Consider the following 17,561-nt stretch of genomic DNA (forward strand, 5'->3'; position numbering starts at 1 on the left):
AAATGACAACACATTGTGAGAAATGCTCTGATGAAAGTATCCAAAATAATATGGAGACACAAGAGAGGGAGAAACCAGCTCCACTAGGGGGTGTCCCTAGTGGACACAGAAAAGACAAGCTTTGAACTTCAACTGAAAGGATGGGAGAAATTCATCAGGTGACAAGGGTGTGGTGGGTGTGAAAGGCATCAAAAGAAAAGGGAATCATTTATGCAAAAGTCATGAAGGTGTGAAAAGGATGATGCTGGGGAAGGGAGTGTGGGGGTCATGTGACGAGAGCCTTGGGAAGATAGTGGTGAGTGTAGGGAGACTGGAGGCTGGCGGCTGGAGAGAGACAGAGCTAGGTGGTGAAATAGTTTCCATGCTAAGGCGCTTCCCCTTGACCCAGGAGGCAGGAGATCTGTGTCAGGTTTTGCAGCAGGAGAGAAAATGAATCAGGTCTGGGTTTTAGAATGATCCTGCTGATGGCCGGCAGCTCAAATGACCATCGCTTTTGGCACTTGTTTCCATTTCCTGTCGCTGGCACTTCTGTTCTACCGCACTTTAGGGAATTTAGAGCAAATGAGGGTGAGTTCCCAAAACTGTTAACTCCCTTTAACGCTTCAGTCCAAAGCAGTCACATGCTCAGAATATAAATTTACTTTTGCATACTTTCACGTAGGCAATCACAGTAAAATAAATGTTGCTAATCAGTGTGGGTCTCAAATACTAACAGTGTTTAATTTCTCTCCCCGTTCCCTGTGAAATAGCATTGCCTTTATAAGGAGTCAGAGAGGAAGGGAATGGGGCAAGTGAAATGTATGAATAAAGCAATCAGAGTAGTTTAATTAAGTGAAACTCTGCCAGCTGCTGTGAATGTGACCCCACAGCCTTATTTTGTTTATATTTCAAATCATCCTTTCTAAAGAAAGAGAAGAAACATGCCTAGTAAGAATCTTTCTACAATCCCTCACCCCCACCCCATCCATACAGACACCCCCACACACACACTGTGAAGCAAACGAGATCTAAAAGGAATCATTTCTCAGACCAACAACAGTGAGAGGCAGTGGGAACTGTTGGGAGTGACTCTCTGAGCCTTGCTAACAGCACCTAGAGTGCTTCAGGATCCTGCAGGGAGGGGAGATATCCTAAAGCTTCCAAAAACACAAAGGAAGCAGTGGGGGATGAAGGATGCTCTAATTTTCCACTGGTTCTGCCGTCCTTTGGTCAGTCTTAAAGAGCAAGGAGGGCCTCACTATGAGAGAACCCTAATTTCCTAAATATCATGCTTTTTCAGGACCATACCCTTTAGCAAATAGCCAGTTTCCTTTTTGCAGTCCTTAGAGAGAAAACAATTAGCCTGCTCATTTTAACTGTTGACTTCTCTCTAGCCAGTGAGAGCAACAGTTCAAATTTGGACTTGAAAGTCAGACCTCCCACGTTCTGATCTTTAATTCATAACTTGCTGTGTGATCTGAGGGCAAATTACTTACCCTCTCTAGGCCTTGAGTCTCTCATCTGTAAAGGAAAGTAAAGAACGCACCCACGCCACAAGTTACCGTGAGGATGAAGTGACGGATGTTGTCGACACTGAATAGGGACCTTATAAATGTTAGTATCATCAGCAAGTATCAACCAAACCTTACTACCTATTACTTCTCATCTAGTAATACTAACTAGTGTGAATTGGCTTATCAAGTTACTTCTAGAAATAGAACTGTAGAATCTTGGTTGTAAAATAAAAAAAGTCAAAGAACATGAAATCCAACTCTTTAGAGAAGGAAACTGAAGTTCAGTGATCTGTCCTGAGTCCCTGCCTTGGTAGTGGTCAAACTGGGACCAGAGCCCAGGGTCCCCAGTTCTAGGTAAATGCCCTGTCTACCATGCCATGTTTCGCTCTGTGAGAAACTACAATCACAGAAGGTCACTGAATAACCTGAGAAGCTGGTGGTCAGTTATACGCTCAGCTCCTAGACTCATCTCTAAAACCAGGACAGTGGCAGGCAAACTGGGTAGTTGGTCGCCTTACTTAAGGCAGACCCTTGATAAGTATTTATGCAGCAGGAGAATGAATGTCTCCTAAGTACCAGTTAAGTTCTCTGTAGGAAGGTGCTGGCTTATGCTGGGACAAGAACACACAAGAAAGAGAAAGGGGCGGGCGAGTCCGGCCTTCTATATCAACAATGAGAAGTCTGATTGGCCAGAAAACTGTATCTTCTTTGTTAAAAGGAAAGTCTCTAAAAATGGATCCTTTATGAGAAAAGAAAACTGAGAAGTAAAGACAAATCATGATGAGCTTTGTCTAAAGGAAAAAACCAGAAGGTTAGTGAATAAAACACAGCCACAGTGGTGGGGGTTGGGGTGCTGGCCGGCCCTGGTTCATTTTTTCTTGAGACTGCTTCTTAGCTGGGGACTGGGAACGAGACCAGGACCCTCCCTAAATGCATAGAGGGGCACCTTCCCTGTTTTAGGGCAGGACATGCCACGTATGTACCCCCAATGGCTGCATGGCATGGGAGATGCCAGTAGACAAGTAAGCTTCCAACGTAGAGAACTATCATGGTCTGAGAGATAGAAATGGAAGGACAGGAGGAAACACCACCGGCCAGCCACGTTCAGAATCATTAAAGGATTCTTATACTGTGAGTCACAAGCAGCTTAGAGAGACAGTCAGGAAGCACAAAGCAATATTTCAGGGCCCAAGAATTTGCTGCACATAAACAGCCATCACTCTCCCTCCAAAACAAAAAGGTATTTCCCCGAAATATAGTGCCGCCTTAAACTGGCAAAACAAGTGCCTTCCTGCCATGACTTATGTAAAACTGCATATTAGCCATATGGTTTTTGTTTAGTCGGTGGGTTAAACCCTGAAACATAGAAGATATTCATTCCCTTTTTATTAATAAGAGTTCACTGCACAAACTCCACCTGATGGTGAGAGCTAACGGTCATGCCCACTGGTAATTTGTAACTCGTTTTCAGAAAGTTTCCACTTCCCTCAAATGCTCTTTCAGATGATCTGGGGTAAATTACAGCCCCTGCTCTGTACCTGGGCCTTGTCTTGGACTTGGCAAACAAAAGAGTTCATTCCTGATCTCCCACTGTATTATTCTGACAACAGAATAATGAAAATATTTTGCCTATACTCTCAACACAGCATGAGGCCCTGACCCGTCTTAGATTGTTCTTACAACTTATCATCTGTAGCAGACCCAGGGAAAGAGGAATGGGATACATGCTTTGAGCTCCTAGAAGCTGTGTTTAGGAGCCCAGCAGACAGACTTGCCAAAATCAACCAGACCAACCCTCCAAACACCAGACACTTACAAACAGACAGAGAGGTTGCTGTCCACCTGGTTCCCATCCAGTAGCTTTACCTGTTTCTGTTGCCCTTTCATGCAAAAGTTATTCTTGTAGTTGGACCAAGGTCACCAAACCAGGAAGAATAAGATCCACATGATCCATGATGAAATTTGGCAGCAAGTCTGGGATTCCCTTCCCCAACAGGGCTGCGGCTTAATGCTTTCAGCATAAAATCAACTAACTGGGAAAACACCTGTTGTTCATTCCTGCCACTATCAATAAGAGACTTTTTCTGATCTGCCGCTACTGCTTCTCCTGCTGCTTAACTAAATATTCTGAGCAGGGCAATGTGTAGGCAAAATTTAATAGTAGATGGAGTCTGCCTGAAAGAGTCTCTCCATTTCTCTTTGAGCATGATTTTGGCTATGCCAGTGACCTCCTACTGACTCAAGGGCAACAGGATATCACAAGCTGGGCACCCCAGCTAAAATTGCCACTTCCACGGTAATATGCTCCAGCCCTTTCCAGAACAATGTTCCTTCTTTGGAATTACTTCTCTCTGTCCTATCCTTTTCAGGGCCTTTACAACCATCAAGCCAAAGAATCTTAGTTAATTTAGATGCTAGTAAGGGACTACGAGAAGATCCAACCAGTCCATCCTAAAGGAGATCAGCCCTGGGTGTTCATCGGAAGGACTGATGCTGAGGCTGAAACTCCAATACTTTGGCCACTTCATGAGAAGATTTGACTCACTGGAAAAGACTCTGATGCTGGGAGGGATTGGGGGCAGGAGGAGAAGGGGATGACAGAGGATGAGATGGCTGGATGGCATCACCGACTCGATGCACATGAGTTTGTGTAAACTCCGGGAGTTGGTGATGGACAGGGAGGCCTGGTGTGCTGCAATTCGTGGGGTCACAAAGAGTCAGACACGACTGAGCGACTGAACTAAACTGAAGGGATTCTGGTGTATTTGCCTTATAGGTCCTTCACTTTTGTAAAACAAAGAAGTTATGTAATAGTAGAACAAGCATCTCGTTCAAAATGCTCTTCTAAAAGTTACAGAACTGGGATTCAAAGTGGTCTAAGTACGGTTCTCCCACCATTGTAAATAGATGGGGCCACATTCAAAGATAATTTTCTTAAGATGTGCTAACTCTTTTTGATCTGATGTCCTCAGTCCTTCTCTACTAAAGCTTTATTTTGATGGATGCAATTGATCAAGAAAGATCTGGTTACTCTTTGCAACATTCTCTGGTAGAACTCTACTCTCTGAAGGAGACCCATGATGGAAAATAGTACCACACAGCTTCAACTGCCTTTTTCCTGAGGATCAGTCACTATACTGAGACAGCTCTGAACAAGGATTATCTACTATATCTGCTGTGTATACTTCTCTAGATCACATCCCAAGATACAAACAAGCCTAAGGGCTCTTGAGGACATTTCCAGTCAACTGAGCTGAACATTTCACAGACTGTCAAATGAAATTGAGAGATTTCAGAACAATTTGAATAAATAATCCTAGATAAACAATTCCTGGCTCCCTGAACCATGATGGTAGAACAGGATGATTCTGCTTTCTCTCCAGCTCCTCAAGGCTTTGTCTTAGCCCATAGAGTCCCAACAGCTGTATGCCAGACTGTTAATGTTGAAAACGCTGCCCTGTGTTTTAGTTGGGAAGAAGTTCTGGAAATTTAGCAACTGCAGTTGTGTGGAAGAGAAAGCAGAATTTGTCTTAAGAGAGTTTGGGAAAATTTTATCAGTAAGCTTATTTTTGGGAGCAGGTTGTTATGGTGATTTTTTTCCCCTCTGAATACAAAGTCCTAATGAATTACTTCTTAGGAAAAGGGGCAGAAGAATTGGGTAAGTGATAGGAAAACTATTCTGTAACTATTTATTTTCTCTTCTTATAACTCCACTTCAGACTTTCTTCACTTCTCTTTCATTAAAGATAGGAAAGTTATTTTATAAATCTAAAATATTTTTGAATATTTCTTAGCTCTCCTTCAATGATTATGCAAAATATGAAAATGCTGCATAAATTGTCCAGAAGTCAGGGCTAAGAAAGACTCCGATTGGTATCAGAATTTATTATAAAATACAAGTCAAGAGGCCAAGAGCTTAGAACAAAAATGAGGGGTGAGGTGAAGAGTGTCGGTGGGTTGCTATGATTATAAGCAAGCAAAAGATATAAGGATCAAAGGGTCAAGTGTAAGGAAGGAATGAGAAGGTCCCATGGGTCAGGGCAGATAAGGTCAGGAGTCAAGAGGTCAAGTCCATCCAAGGAATGACCCTAGGAAACAGAGAGCCTTCCACGTGGACCTTCCTCTGGGTCAAAGCTCCATTCTACTTTATTTATAAATCATCCCTACATAGAAACATGTCTGGGAGTGAATCCAATGAGCAAACAGGTATTTCTAATAAAGAAGAAAAGGAAACAAAAATTAATGAACCCCAAATGCATAGCAAACATTTTTTTTAATTAAATTTTTATTTTTTACTTTATTTTACTTAACAATACTGTATTGGTTCTGCCATACATTAACACGAATCCACCACGGGTGTACATGCGTCGCATACTCGATTTCCACAATTCATTGAGAGAGAATGTATGTCATGTTTCAAGATTGCCGCTCACCTTTTGATCATGTTGTTATGTTTAGGCAGTTCCCTGTCTTGTGAGTTCTGCATCCCTAAAGTCATCAGAAAATTTGCTTCCCCAGAGACCTCAGCATCAGAACAAAGGCATGATGCCTAGGATCTGCCACTGAGATGCTCCCAGGCAACAGTTTAATCAGAAAAGATGAACCACAGGAAGGAGGCGATGCCTGGGACCCATTTGCTGGCAAGGATGATAGCAGACACATCCAGTCTTCTGGGGTACCAGTTGTCGTAAGGTCAGTTTCTGGCCCAGAAGTATTAGTGCTAGCAAAGCTGCAGTAGAGCCTGTGTTCCTGGCAGCCATTCTGGGCTCTGGGGGGAAGCGGGGTCAGCAGCTCCCTTACTGGGTCACTTCTGCGGCATATTTTCAGGCCTTGACCCCAGAAGCTTAGCCTCAAGCCTGCTTCTCTAGCCTTGCCAACCTCTTTGTGAGCTACCCAGTATCTTTTCTGCCTAATCAGAGAGAGTCAGCTGCTGTTGCTCATAATTAAGAGACCTGAGTGTTTAAAGATAAGTATTGCTACTATCTCTTCTTATTGAAAGGAGGCCAAAATTGAAAGAAGAAAATAAAAGAACAAAAGGTCAGTAATTTGTTCAAGGACATAAAGTTCATCAGTAGCAGAGGCAGTATTTGAAGCCAGGTGTGACTCCCCATTTACAATTGGAAAAAAGATAAGGGTAGGAGCACTTCTGAGCAGTGGGATAGGGAACAGCTTCCTTTTCCACAAATTGCAGATACCTTAGTAGTTGGGACACCTTTTTCTCTTTGCTTGCGCTCACTTTTATGACTTCACCATGTGCCAATAAGCATATGGGAGGCGCTAAAGATAAACCAGCACCACCGATTTCCATTGCTACCTTCAAATATTGCCATTCACAGTTTGCAAGGGGAGGAACCACTGTCTGTGGATTGCAGAGGAGGTAGCCAACTGTTTGGGGTTTGTTTACCATGAGTCACGGTGAATTATGTATTATTCATAAACTCTAGGTTTGAAGAAAGTTCCCTTGTGCAGTTTCTGCTCATTGGTTCCTCCAATCCAAGATTGAAACAAATAGCAGCAGATAATGAAGTATATAAATCCACCTGCATTTTCTAACTGTGCGAACTAAAGAGAGTCCCTTGGACTGCAAGGAGATCCAACCAGTCCATTCTAAAGGAGATCAGTCCTGGATGTTCACTGGAAGGACTGATGTTGAGGCTGAAACTCCAATACTTTGGCCATCTGATGCAAAGAGCTGAATCATTGGAAAAGACCCTGATGCTGGGAAAGATTGAGGGCAGGAGGAGAAGGGGAAGATACAGGATGAGATGACTGGATGGCATCATCAACTCGATGGACATGGGTTTGGATAAACTCCGGGAGTTGGTGATGGACAGAGAGGCCTGGCGTGCTGCGGTTCATGGGGTCGCAAAGAATCAGACACGACTGAGTGACTGAACTGAACTGAATAACCCGAGAATCAGAAAGAGAGGTTAGAAGAGCAGGTTTTTATTCAGAATCCTGCCATGTACATGAAAAAAAATAAAAACTGGGCATACTGATAGATACATAACAAATGAGATAATCTACTGGCACCTTAAAATTCCAATATCCTTCAAGGTGAAAAAATAAAAATGCAAAAGACCTCAGGCAGATGCCAGGAGATAGCACAGCTCCAACTATAATGTAAAGTAGCAGAAATCTGTCTTAGAGCTCCAAAGCTCCCATTCTTTCTTCCTTTATTCCTCTAAATGGTGCTCTCAACTTTTCCAACCCTCAAATATCTAGATTCTCTCTCTCTACAAACTCCACTCAACAACCCACTCATCCACCTTCAAGTGAAGGGAAAGTGGCTCAGTTGTGTCCTTCTCTTTGCAACCCCATGGAATTCTAAAGGCCAGAATACTGGAGTGGATAGCCAATCCCTTTTCCAGAGGATCTTCCAACCCAGGGATTGAACCTAGGTCTCCTGCATTGCAGGCAGATTCTTTACCAGCTGAGCCACCAGGGAAGCCCAAGAATACTGGAGTGAGTAGCCTATTCCTTCTCCAGGGGATCTTCCCGACCCAGGAATCAAATCAGGGTCTCCTGCATTGCAGGTGGATTCTTTACCAGCTGAGCTACCAGGGAAGCCCTCTACCTTCAAACCAAGATACAAATGACTGCTGCTGCTGCTGCTGCTGCTGCTGCTGCTGCTAAGTCACTTCAGTCGTGTCCTACTCTGTGCGACCCCATAGACGGCAGCCCACCAGGCTCCCCATCCCTGGGATTCTCCAGGCAAGAACACTGGAGTGGGTTGCCATTTCCTTCTCCAGTGCATGAAAGTGAAAAGTGAAAGTGAAGTTGCTCAGTCGTTCCCGACTCTTCACGACCCCATGGTCTGCAACCTACCAGGCGCCTCCATCCATGGGACTCTCCAGGCAAGAGTACTGGAGTGGGGTGCCATTGCCTTCTCCTAATACTTCCTTGGAAGAAAAGTTATGACCAACCTAGATAGCATATTCAAAGGCAGAGACGTTACTTTGCCGACTAAGGTCTGTCTAGTCAAGGCTATGGTTTTTCCTGTGGTCATGTATGGATGTGAGAGCTGGGCTGTGAAGAAGGCTGAGCGCTGAAGAATTGATGCTTTTGAACTGTGGTGTTGGAGAAGACTCTTGAGAGTCCCCTAGACTACAAGGAGTCCATTCTGAAGGAGATCAGCCCTGGGATTTCTTTGGAAGGAATGATTCTAAAGCTGAAACTCTAATACTTTGGCCACCTCATGCGAACAGTTGACTCATTGGAAAAGACCCTGATGCTGGGAGGGATTGGGGGCAGGAGGAGAAGGGGAAGACAGAGGATGAGATGGCTGGATGGCATCACTGACTCGATGGACGTGAGTCTGAATGAACTCCGGGAGTTGGTGATGGACAGGGAGCCCTGGCGTGCTGCAATTCATGGGGTCGCAAAGAGTCAGACACGACTGAATGACTGAACTGAATTAAACTGAACTGAACAGCAACTAAAAAAAACTATTCCTTCCCTGGGCATTTACACTTAAACTCTTAAAAAACTTAAGAGTTTGTTAGAAAACTTAACTACAGGGACTGCATTTCATAGTGGCCATTAGTCACTTGTTGTTGCCCCCAAATTCTTTTTTTAATCTCATAGCAAAAAGTAGTATTCTTTGATATATACATAAAAATAGGTAACATATTGTAATGGCTAGTTTTATGTGTCAATTTTGGTCACAGAGAGACCAGATATTTGATTTAAACATTTCTTCTGGGTGTGTCTGCCAGTGAGCTTCTGGATGAGACTAGCATTGAATCACTAGACTGAATAAAAACTGATTGCCCTCCCCCTTGTAGGTGGGCCTCTTGAAGGCCTGAGTAGAATAAAGACTGAGTGAGAAAGAATTCTTGTTTAGTCGCTCAGTCATGTCCGATTGACTTTCTTGTAACCCCGTGGACTGAAGCCCACCAGGTTCCTCTGTCCATGGGATTTCCCAGGCAAGAATATTGGAGTTGGTTGTCATTTTCTTCTCCAGGGGATCTTCCAGACCCACGGAATAAACCTACATCTCCTGCATTACAGGCGAATTCTTGACTGCTGAGCCACCAGGGAAGCAAGGTGGCTCAGTGGTAAAGGATCCACCTATAATGCAGGAATTGCATGAGACATGGATTCGATCCTGGGTCAGGAAGATCCCCTGGAGGAGGGCATGGCAACCCACTCCAATATTCTCCTGGCATAATCCCATAGACAGAGGAGCCTGGGGGCTACAGTCCACAGGGTCACAGAGTCGGACACGACTAAGCAACTGAGCACATGAGGAAGAATTCTTACTCTCTGCCTGATGGCATTTGTGCTGGGTCATTGGTCTCCAGCCTTCGGGCACAGACTAAAACTCTTTCATTGGCTCTCTTGAGTCTCCAGCTTGCCAACTTTAGCCTCTATACTCTCATGGGCTAATTCCTTACAGTAGATGATAGATGGATAGATAGACAGATAGATAGATAGATGATAGACTGAGCAATCTTATTGGTCTGTTTCTCTGGAGAACCCATATGAATTCATTATGCATCTGTAGTCATTATAAAGCATTAGAAAATAACAAATCCTGGGAATTCCTTGGCGGTCTAGTGGTTAGGAGTCCTTGATTTCACTGCCAAGAGCAGCCGTTTGATCCCTTGTTGGAGAACAAAGATTTCATAAGCTGTGTGGTGCAGCCAAAATAAACAATGAATCCTTATGGTCCTACCACCCAATCCAAGAAGTAAACTCTGATTTCTCTTTTCTTTTCTGTTCTCCAGGCTTCTTCTCAGCTGTCCAAAAAATAGGGACTTCTCAGGCAGTCCAGGTGTTAAGACTCGGCACTTCCATTGCACTGGGTGAGGGTTTGGTCCCTGGTCTGGGAACTTAGTTCCTGCATGCCATACCATGTGGTCAACATACATATATATTTTGATCACCTTCTTAATGTCTTTATAGTTCCTCACGGTGTAGATCCTGTCTTCTCAACAATAAATAAACAAATTAAAAAATTGTATTTCCCAGTTCTCCTTGCGCAGGACACCTAGGGTGATTGATATTCCAGCAATGCAATGCATCCATATTAGACTGATTCAGAATAAGTTGTACAGGGAACAGGTGGGGCATGAGTAATTCACATTTCTAGCATGGACTGGAACCAGCAGCATAGTGGCTTCCTGATCATAGGAGATGCGGTAACTCCTTTGGAAGGTCACTTTGGAATGTGGATGTGCACACTGAGGCTATTCCTGGAAGTCTGTTTCTTCAATATTTGTGCGATTCTTTAGTCTCTATATCCCTGAATAAATTCCTTTCTGCTTAAAGTAACCAGAGAAAAGTCATTGATTACAACTAAAGAACTCTGATCAGTACAAAAATTAGACTATAAATGGTTACAAACAATAGGTTTCAAGGACATGGAACATTTGATTGACTATCTGACCAATTTGGGCTTGAAGGAAGTATTGGAGTATCATTAAATGATGGGATGTGACCCATGGTGTGTGAGTCATGGTATGTGACCATGACTAGTAACCCATGGTATGTGAGATGATAAAACAGCAACTTAGATATTACCTTTTGTCATTTGGAATTGTTGCAGGAAAGGGGACCTCTTCCAGGGCCTGAGAGTGGGCTTTTGTCTAACACTTGGAAATGAGTTGTCTGAGGAGGCACATGTGCTGACAAAGCAAGAAAATTTATTGGGAAAGGGCACCTAGGCGGAGAGCCGTGCTCTGCCACGTGGCTCACAGTCTCAGGTTTTACGGCGATGGTGTTAGTTTCCAGGTTGTCTCTGGACAATCATTCTGACTCCTTGGCCAAGATGGACTCCAGCAAGGATTTCAGGAGGTTGGTAAGACATATGGCCTGACATCTCCTCTCTCCTTTTGACCTTTCCTGAATTCTTCCAGTTGGTGGTAGCTTGTTAGTCCCACATTACTTACCAGACCTCCTGTTGTTAAGATAACTCATGCACCTGGTGACTATGGTGTCTGGCCAGGCCAGGAGGCTTCAGTCAGTGTTTCCCTAACAGAATGAAGGATCTATTGAAAATTTTGCCTTCCCTTTTGATTGTTTTCCATTTAACACCATTACATGGGGTTAAGGAATATATAAAATGCGGGTTGGGATGGCTGCCTCTATTAGCATTTGTGAGCTTATAAAAATGAAGACAGACTAAAGAATGTAAATTCTCATACCCAGGTATTCTTTGAGAAACAGGAAGCTTTTAGGACTCCTTAAAAAGAGGTTTTTTTAATCTCTTATAGTCACATGGCCGTCAAATGCAAAGCCAGTGCAGAGTCAGATCTGGCCAGTTACTGAATTTAAATGCAAGTTGAATTCATTTCCTCACTAGATATCATATGTGAAAGTCAGGGCCTTGTCTGGGAAAGAGGGACCACAACAAATGGAATGAGGGCATTGAATGGATCTAGGTGATTCTGAGTAGCCTCAAATTCCACTGCACCTTTCTTACCAAAAGAAGCAGTACCTTCTCCCCTGTCTAAAGATGCTCATCTGGCCTGCTTGAAGACCTTATAGTGACCTCATCTGAGACCATTATCTCCTGCAGGAATTCCAGTTCTCCTGCTTTTCACCCATGACCCTTCATTCCCTGCAGGCTTGTAAGTAGTTCTAGATCTAGCATGCCTTTAGGGACCAGTTTTAAAAGTCAAACACAGAAGGAAAAGATTCATACGCCAAAAGAATTGCAAGATTTTGCTAAAAGTAATATTGGTAAAAAAAAAATTGGAGAATTTATTGAGTATTCTACCAGAAGCATAATCTTATGGGCCAAATTATTAGCACGGGTGCAGTAGCCAGAGGTCCAGGGATTCTGCACTCATTCTCCTTAGCTTGAGACAATGGTTGACTCAGTTGGTAGACTGTAACCTGGATTCCACTGTGTTCTATCACTGAAGGAAGCTGAAATGCTATGACTCCAGAAGCTTAGGGAGATAAGACTGGAAATGGATTTATCAGACACGATATCTAGCACGTACCCAAACTAAGACCACAGAACACTCCCTTTTCTAAAGCACTGGGGGAAATATTGATGAAGAAAGAATCAGAATCCTTGAAGAGTGCTTTGTTGAACTTCTGCTGTACCCTGAGGATGAAGGTGGGAGACGTTGCTATTAAAATTAGTTCCCCGATTTCAGCAGGGCTGATGGATATCAAGAGGAGCAGACACTAAATACTGGGATTTAAGTGCCAGAGTAGATGTAGTGATTATAATAGCAGAATGACTTGACTTCCAGGGATCTTTTGATGGTGGCTAATTGATGATGTTATTTCTAAAACTGAACAAGATGGGCAGCCTATTCAGGATTTCCTTGCCCTGTAAAACTGAAAACTGTCTAAGCCCAGTGAACCTAGACTTAAATCATCATACCTGTCTTAAATCATCACTAGAGAATCATGACCTATTTCCCAATATTCAGACTCTCAATCCAAGGAATGAAAAGGAGAAATCTTGAGGAAGGACATTGTAAGAACCTATGAAAATCTGTCTCTATCCCTTTACCTAAAGTGCCTGCATACATTTACCAAGGTACTGCTGTTGCTGCTGCTGCTAAGTTGCTTCAGTCGTGTCCTACTCTGTGCAACCCCATAGACGGCAGCCCACCAGGCTCCCCTGTCCCTGGGATTCTCCAGGCAAGAACACTGGAGTGGGTTGCCATTTCCTTCTCCAATGCATGAAAGTGAAAAGTGAAAGTGAAGTCGCTCAGTCGTGTCCGACTCTTAGCGACCCTGTGGACTGCAGCACACCAGGCTCCTCTGTCCATGGGATTTTCCAGGCAAGAGTACTGGAGTGGGGTGCCATTGCCTTCTCTGAATTGTGTACTAGAGAATGGGAAATATCTATACCTTTCACAAATTATCAACATGGCTTTGGACTTGTACTAACCCCCAGGGACCCAGAATATCACTGCTCCCCTCACACATATTCAAAGCAGAGCCTTACATAGGGGGATCCAGAGACAAACAGAGTTTGAGTCCATTTCATGGTAGGAACAAAGTTTCTGTTAATCCAACCCCAATCCAATGGGGTTATTAGCCCCATTTCGTGAATTACAGTCTGAGTGGATAAGTCTAGTAAATAACAGAATCTTCAAATTGGCTTCCTGACCCAAAATAAGCACTACTGGGATGGTCTCTTCCTAACAAAATAGTAAACCAAAAGTAACCCTGTATTTTTAAGAGAATTCTAAAATGTGTCATCATCAAAGAAAACTAAAGGAATGGTGAGTTCTGTTATCCCCTCATTTAACTCACCTGTGTAGTGACTAAACAGATCTTAGAGCATGATAGTAGGTTATCAAAAGCATAATCAGTAATTTTTGTTGCTGCTACTCTTCCTGAAGTCGTCTGTGCTAGAGCACACTGACCCACTCTGGCCATCTAAGATGTAGTTATCATATCTACAAACGCTTTACTCTCTGTCATAATAGCTTAAAATAACAGAAGCAATTTGCTTTCAAGGCTAAGCACTGAAGAATTGATATTTTCGAATTGTGGTGCTGAAGAAGACTCTTGAGAGTCCCTTGGACTATAAGGAGACCAAACTAGTCAATCTTAAGGTAAATCAACCCTGAATATTCATTGGAAGGGCTGATGCTGAAGCTGAGGCTCCAATACTTTGGGCACCTGATGCGAAGAGCCGACTCATTGGAAAAGACCCTGATGCTGGGAAAGACTGAGGGTAGGAGGAGAAGGGGGCGATAGAGGAGGAGATGGTTAGTATCACCAACTCAATGGACATGAATCTGAGCAAACTCTGGGAGATAGTGAAGTACAAGGAGCCTGGCATACTTCAGTCCACGGAGTCGCAGAGTCAGACATGACTTAGCGGTTGAACAACAAGAACAGGCACAGAACATTCATGTCCTGCCTGTGAGCTACACCAATTCTCTATGCTTCTTTTATTTGTGAAAAAAAGAAATTCTATCTTGTTTAAGTGTTATCATTTCAGGTCTCCTGTACTAAGACTGCAGATGGTGATTGCAGCCATGAAGTTAAAAGACGCTTACTCCTTGGAAGGAAAGTTATGACCAACCTAGACAGCATATTCAAAAACAGAGACATTACTTTGCCAACAAAAGTCCATCTAGTCAAAGCTATGGTTTTTCCAGTGGTCATGTATGGATGTGAGAGTTGGACTGTGAAGAAGGCTGAGCACCGAAGAATTGATGCTTTTGAACTGTGGTGTTGGAGAAGACTCTTGATAGTCCCTTGGACTGCAAGAAGAGGCAACCAGTCCATCCTAAAGGAGATCAGTCCTGGGTGTTCATTGGAAGGACTGATGCTGTAGCTGAAACTCCAATACTTTGGCCACCTCATGAGAAGTGTTGACTCATTGGAAAAGACTCTGATGCTGGGAGGGATTGGGGCAGGAGAAGGGGACAACAGAGGATAGGATGGCTGAATGGCATCACTGATTCAATGCACATGAGTTTGGGTAAACTCTGGGAGTTGGTGATGGACAGGGAGGCCTGGCATGCTGCAATTCATGGGGTTGCAAAGAGACGACCGAGTGACTGAACTGAACTGTACTAGGAGGTAAGAAAATTTCTAACAGAAATATGGACCATGTCAAAATGCATACCATACTCAAAGGATATGGAAAGAAGGATTTGGAGCTATTTGGCCTTTCCTATTTGATAAATGCCCAAGAATGAAAATGTAGAGTCAGATGGTTTTTCTTGAAGGTGATTAGAAAGACTGTCCTAATTGTAACAGTCCATATGCTGCTGGTCTACACAGTCAATTTAGATGGTAGGTCAAACATTCTAAGTTTGAGTTTTTAATCCATCAAAGTTGTGGTTAAGTTGAACTGACCAGTTGTTCTATGGGACCAACAAGGCAATTCTAACCAGGCACTTAGTCTGTGAGACTCACCTGCTTTCAATTGACAAAATGTCTTCATTTCCACCATATAACAGCAATTTTTAAAGTTTTGATTTTTCATGTATACATAGCCACGGACCTATTCTTTTTCTCTTGGTTCTGGAACCAATACAGAATTTGCTAGTTTGACTGAAAGCTTAATCTCTCTAGAGCTCAGTAGTGAAAGAATAATAACACTACACCCACTATAAATTCCATCAGTAGAGGAGTTATGAAGATGAATGAGGCCACATTGGGCCAATTTCCTGTTTCATGTAAATCTAAAACATAGTCAGAGTCACGTGGGATTAGAACCATAGGCACTATTTTTCAGATTCCCAGAAGAAAGTCACTTTATCAACATAAACTTGGCACAATTTTGAAACATAACAACATTCATTTCATTGGCCCATTGACTTGCTGTAGTAAGTTGTGATGTTTTCCTTATTATTTTATGCCTAAAGCCACAGAAAGATTAATGTTACAAGTCAAACAAACAGTTTGATATTTACAGCTTAGTCTCTTGGTGAATATTGAAGTTCTTTGCTAGGCCAAGCTTCCTGAGGACCACAGGAGAAGGTCACATATGTACCGTGGAGACAGTCAGTGCACTTTCTCCCTAATGTTCAGTCCACAGATTAATGTCCATGTTCAAAAGCAGGGAACACAAGGAATAGCTACCATCTGTCATTGGAAGCAAGGGTAAAGAGTGGTGAGTCAATTTAGAGAATATACTGTTTATGAATAAGGAAGAAGATCTGTATCCAGCTCCGGGTCAGAAATAAGCATTGATTTAATAAACGAGAAGCAGTGGTAAACTAGCACTTCCAAGGGGATCTGCTGGATTCTAAATTTCCATAACATCGTTTCCATCAAGACATCTTGTTGAGAATGTCAGCTACACGCTGGAGAATCTGAGAGCCCCTGAGGCCCTTGAGAAGTTTTCTTTCTGTGACATTGGAGAAGGCAGTGAATCCTCAGTGATGAAGGAAGAGGAGTGTTGTGGGACCCTTTTTCACAGCTGGTAGCATAATGAATACAGGGACTCTAGGCTGTGTGTGAAGAGTAAGAATATGCCACCCTGAAATATGCCACTTTGACACATTGATTATTTTGAGCTGAAGACAATTGAAAAATATAAGACAAAAAAAGTTCTCTATCCTTTCCCTACTTGCTTAAAAGCAGGATATAAATTCGTAAAGTTTCCCCTTCTCCCCTCTCCCCCAGGAAAGGCAGAAGTTAACCATCAGAGACAATCCTAGACCCTTATCAGCCTGGAGACAGCACCAGTAGAAGCTACATAGCAAACTTAATTGGCCTTTATCTTCTCCTAGTCCCCTATATACTTACCTTACCCAATTTTGCCCTCAGCAGAAGTTCAAACTGTAACCAAACACAATTATCTGCAGATCTGGTTAAAATGCAGATTCTGTTCCTCACACCCATTAGGATAACTACTATCAAAAACAAACAGAAAATACCTTGCCAGCAAGGACAGAGAAGTTGGAACCCTCGTACACTGTTGGTGGAAATGTAAAATAGTGCGGCTTCTGTGGAAAACAGTATGATGGGTCCTAAAAAAATTAAAAATAGTACTCTCTGACCCAGCAATTTCACTTCTGGAGATACCCAAAAGAACTGGAAGCAAGGTCTCAAAGAGATATTTGTATACCTAGCAGCACTATGGCACCCCACTCCAGTACTCTTGCCTGGAAAATCCCATGGATGGAGGAGCCTGGTGGGCTGCGGTCCATGGAGTCGCTAAGAGTCGGACACGACTGAGTGACTTCACTTTCACTTTTCACTTTCATGCATTGGAGAAGGAAATGGCCACCCACTCCAGTATTCTTGCCTGGAGAATCCCAGGGACGGGGAAGCCTGTTGGGCTGCCGTCTATGGGGTCGCACAGAGTCGGACACGACTGAAGTGACTTAGCAGCAGCAGCAGCAGCAGCAGCAGCACTATTCATGATAGTCCAGAAGTGAAGCAACTCAAATGCCCACTGACAGATAAAATGGATAATTAAGCTGTGGTATCTGCATCCAGTGGAACATTATTCAACTTTAAAAAGGAAGGAAATTCTGACACATGCTACAATATGGATGGACCTTGAGGCGCTGAGCGAAGTGAAATAAGCTAGTCACATAATCACAAATACTGTATGATCTCACTTACATGAGGCACCAGCAATAGCTGAATTCATAGAGAAAGAAGGTAGAACGGTGG

General features: G+C 43.2%; 1 protein-coding gene across 1 annotated transcript in view; it reads right to left on the reverse strand.

Moving 5' to 3' along the window:
- Positions 1 to 17,561, reverse strand: part of TMEM178A (transmembrane protein 178A) — a 294,367-nt gene that overhangs the window by 159,947 nt on the left and 116,859 nt on the right. The gene's annotated exons all lie outside the window — the stretch shown is intronic.

Source organism: Ovis aries, chromosome 3, assembly GCF_016772045.2.
Source record: "Ovis aries strain OAR_USU_Benz2616 breed Rambouillet chromosome 3, ARS-UI_Ramb_v3.0, whole genome shotgun sequence".
NCBI lineage: Eukaryota > Metazoa > Chordata > Mammalia > Artiodactyla > Bovidae > Ovis > Ovis aries.